Raw genomic sequence first — 5,034 nt, 5'->3', positions numbered from 1 at the left:
ATGAAAGAGAAAGATGCGATGCAAATCAGTGAGCGCGGGATTAACTCCTGGATCTTCAAGATCCCAGTCAAACTCGCCCACCTAATTAACCGTCACTTTATTTATACCTAAAACGGATCAACGCTTTCATCATTGTCTCTATGTTTTAACACTTCTAATAGGGATGTCACTAAAATTACATTACTTTTTTTTTTGGCTTATGTTACCCTCTGACTTTACCCCAACGTCAATTATCGAATCCAACACTAAACAAATCAGGTAGCTCAAAACTAAGGGCGGGTGACAGTTTGCAATAATTACTAATTATTTATGCTTCTTTTCTTAACTCTCTAATTATTGAGAGAATAAATTTTGATAAAATGAAATTCGATCAAAAAAATAATTAGAAATTATTTCAATTCAAATTTAAAATAATTCATTGTTAATTAAAATTTATTAATTTTTGAATTTAATTACTTAATTAATTGTCCTTCACTTGCTTTATTTTTCTTTTTAATTCAAAGATTTTATTTACTTTGGTATTGACTTAAGTTAATATCAAGTAATTCACGCTATATATATTTCACATTATAATTTATCAAGTTACATTGAATATTTAAATTATAGGTCTTTTATTAATTTCAATCTTAATATTGACTTGTACATCATCTCCAACAGAGGAGGGATGTGGGTAGCTACAAGAACTCAAATTTATGCTGATTTTTCTATTATTTGTTCATTAAAGTTTCTTTCACTTGTTCAAAATCATTAAATGCATTGCGGCTCAAATTTTTACTAAACATCTTATTCCTCAACCCATTTAAACGTTTTTTTTTTTTACTGAAAACACTAATTGTTAGGTATTACATCCAAGGCCTATAAAACGTGGTTTGAGGTAAACAAAACTTTAATTAGAAAATTATATATTATTAGATATTTTGTTGAAAAATTAATAAATGATAAATATATTTTTAAAATTTTTTGTTGCTCTTTCTCATTTTAATCAATATTTTAAATACGCAGCTATGGTTGGTTAGAACGAAAGTGAAATATGTCCCTAGACTAGACAACTTTATCGCCTGTGATCCTCGAGAGATAGTTTCACAACTGTTCCTATAAGATATTGCTTAAAAGACGAAAAAGATCTTAAAGATACTATTAATATTCTCTTTTATATTAAACTATATATGTCCCTTGAGCCAACAAAAACCTTGCGCCAAAACCACATTATAGTTAGAATTTTTTTATTTTCATTTCTTAAGTAAAATTGAATTAAAAATGAGAATTAGATTATTGATTATTATATTTAGTTTGTAATTGCATTCAAATAATTAATACATTTTAGTTAAAAATAAATAATTTTAAAAAATTTGAGTTTAAATTTTAAGTAAAATAATTTATTATCAGATTTTATTAATTTATTGTCTAAACTTTAGATTACTATAGGACTTCATTCGTCTTAAAATCTATGAGTTAAAACCTAAAATAAGTTTATTCAATTCTATTATTTAATGAATGTTGAGCAATGTGACTCGTAAAAGGTTTTGATTCTTCGTAACTATATAGAAATTTGAATTCTATAAAGGAAAATCCACCCTAGGTGATAGCAGCGATGGACCCATTTATAGGTTTGTGTGGGTAACAATCCGCATTTAGTTTTGAAAGAAAAAACATGATATTTAATACTTAATACATTAAACAAAAATATACGACAAAGAGAAATATATATTTTATAGATTGGCACTGTGTTTTAATTATTATTTTTTTGAAATATATGTGATTGTTAATATAATGGTCTTTAAATATATTGAAGTTATAAATAAATTTAAACATATTTTTTATTAATTATTTTGATATTTAAATATATATCTTTAATTAATTAATGTAATATTTAAATGTATTTCTCACTAGTTACTTTGGTTTATAAAATTAATAATAAAAGAGGCATTTAGAAATTAATTTATAATTTTAATAAATTTAATAGCTATAACAAATAAGAATTAAAATAACTATTTATCCTTTTTTTAGTATATGTAACTGAAAACCGTTAAAAAATATAGATATTGCTCTCACTACTGGCTTCTTTTTTTTTTGTTTTGCATTTGAGTGATAAAGTCTATTTCAATCAAACCATTGTGTTATTAAAACACAAAATTTCACATAAATATTATATGTATAAGAGATATTGTTCAATTCATTTTTTGTAGTTTTCTTTGCAAAAAAAGAATCTTTTTAATTATTTTTTGACAAAAATATAAACATTTTTATAACACAAAGTACATATTTATATTGTTAACTACTTTAAATATTCCATTAATTACTAAAATACATGTCATCAATTATATATTAAATATATATTTTATTAATTACTAAAATACATAATATTAATCACTTTAGAGTCTTAATTTAACTACTAAATTGCAGTACTTTAATGTGATTAATATTTTATATTTTAATAATTAATACTATAAATTTGTGTCACACAAAAAATGTCTCAACTATTAAAAAAAATGTATTATCCACCGTATACATATATAGTATGAACAATATATAATGTCAAATAGCATTTTTCTTCGCTGAAAATATGGTATAATAAAAAACAAAAAGAATTGCTAAAAAAATAAAAAGAATAGAACTGAAAGACACAAAAGCCGGGCAATACACATGGCAACATCGCTCTCATAATTTTCTTTTTAACCTTGTTATTATATAGTATGGTTCAAAATCGTATCCATTATCACGATAATAATATTAATATCATTATATAGTATGGTTCAAAATCGTATCCATTATCACGATAATAATATTAATATCAATTGATAGTCAATATTCCATAAACGATATGCTTACGTCATGCAATCTCTAGCTGCAAGCGTATTTATATAGAATCAAAAAGTATACTCCTAATTATAACAGAAAAATATATCGGTAACATGTACATTGTCTTGATGCCCAATATAGAGATCCTAAGGTTTTGAACAAACAAATTTGGTTTGCTAATAGTGCCATTATTTTAAGACAAGGAGCAGCAAACAAAAAATAGACAAACATTTCAAGACATGTTTGTGGAGGTTAAAATTGCATTGGAGAAAGTAGGAGACACAAATTGGAAGGGGTTAATACAACGAGGGAGCATATGGACCATACCATGATCATAGGTTATTAAGGTCTAAAATAAGTCTTCATGGACCTTGTGGGCCACACTGACCCATTTTCCATGAGATTTGATGTCGGTATGGCATTCTCGGCGCATATACGTATACTCCGCATGCCATGCCATATGACCTTTCTCCCAACTTATACCCCTTCTGCTCCTGCTTTTCACTACATTATATGCATCTAAAGAATTAATGTAATCAATGTAGACATAATTAACCGCAACCACAACATAATTAGTAGTGAATATACTAGTTGATTATGTCAATAATCATCCGTAAAGAACCGAAAAAATTAATTTTATAAGGAAAATTTGAAGTCGCATATTGAAAATGGACAGAGATTTAAAAGAAAAAGAGTTTAACAGGAGTGTCACTCTTTGCCTTAAAAATTGATTTTGTGAAGATAAATTAGATTTAATATAAAAAGTTCTAATGGTATCAAAGCCTATTGAACAAATTACTTATTATTTATATACATCCACTAAATTCAAAAGTTATGGTTTGCTGATGGCATCAAACATGTCTTAAAAACATCCGATTAACGCATGTTTAAGGTACATATATTAAGCATAACAATGAACTAAATATTGGACCCATATTGTGTATCAACAAGGGAGAATTGGACCTTGGGTCGATTTGGAACAAATGACAAGAAAAAATAAAATTTTATCTTTTAACTTTATGTGGGTTTTAGATATTTATGAAAATATTGTTTTGTGTTTGGTAATCATATTTCAAAAGTGAATTTAGAAAAACTCGTTTTGTTTGAAAGATATGAAAAAAAAATTTACTCATAATAATTATACTCAAGAGAATGTTGTTTCTTTAAATCTGTATATTTAAAAAGCATAACTATCGCTGTGAAAAATTCCGATGAAAAAAACTATTTATATATTCAAACTAGTTTCTAAATATTATGGTAATAGAGTTATAAATTTATGTTGGTAATTGACCATTGTTCAATTCAACCAAATATACATTAACTGTACTTAATACCAGTCTAAAATTGATTTTATTAACTGACTTTTAAAATTAAATATTTTATTTTATTTTAAAATAGATGATAAATTCTACCATAAATAAACTCATACAAATATGATGTCATATATTCGAATCTAAAACAAGATTTTCAACCTAACCAACCACTTTTAGTCACTTTAGCACTTGAATTTAAGGACAAAATATTGGGAAAAAAAATCTCTGCTAGCTTGTATCATAAAACCAGCATATACTTAAAATCCTAATGTTTTCTTGCATATGGGGGAAATTTTTACAAATAGATTTTATACAATGAATTTATTTATGTTTGAGCATTGTTTTCTATTTTAAATAAAAATTTAGATTAAGATAAGGACACTATCATATTAAATTAGGGAAAAAAAAAACACATCAAATTTATTGAGGATTTATAATCAATTTTGCTTATAATTTGGGATGAGAATAAATCAAAATGACCGATAAGAATTCACATAATATCTTATGACATATTTAGTTTAGATCAGACTTTTTTTAAAAATAGACAAGACCAAAGATTTTTTAGAAATCTATTTAGATAAAAAAAAAATGTTAGACTATATATATATCATAAAAACTCTTTTAAATGTATTAGACCGACATACTTAAATAAGTATGAATAATGTTTTTTTATTACTACTATTATTATATATTAGATTTTGAACTTTATGTTAAATTATAAATTTGTTAACTTTTTAGTAATGTAATCATATTATTTTATATTAGTTTTTTTTTATCTATTTAAATATATTATAATAAAATATACATATGTAAGACTTAGTACAACCGTCAATTGTCGATATTGTGAATATCATATTCGAATTCTAAATCGAAACCTCGGAGTTGTATGTTCATTTATTTATCATTTTAAACATTATATATA

The sequence above is a fragment of the Cicer arietinum genome, chromosome 7, assembly GCF_000331145.2.
Source record: "Cicer arietinum cultivar CDC Frontier isolate Library 1 chromosome 7, Cicar.CDCFrontier_v2.0, whole genome shotgun sequence".
In the NCBI taxonomy this organism is placed as follows: domain Eukaryota; kingdom Viridiplantae; phylum Streptophyta; class Magnoliopsida; order Fabales; family Fabaceae; genus Cicer; species Cicer arietinum.
This window is presented reverse-complemented; position numbering follows the sequence as displayed.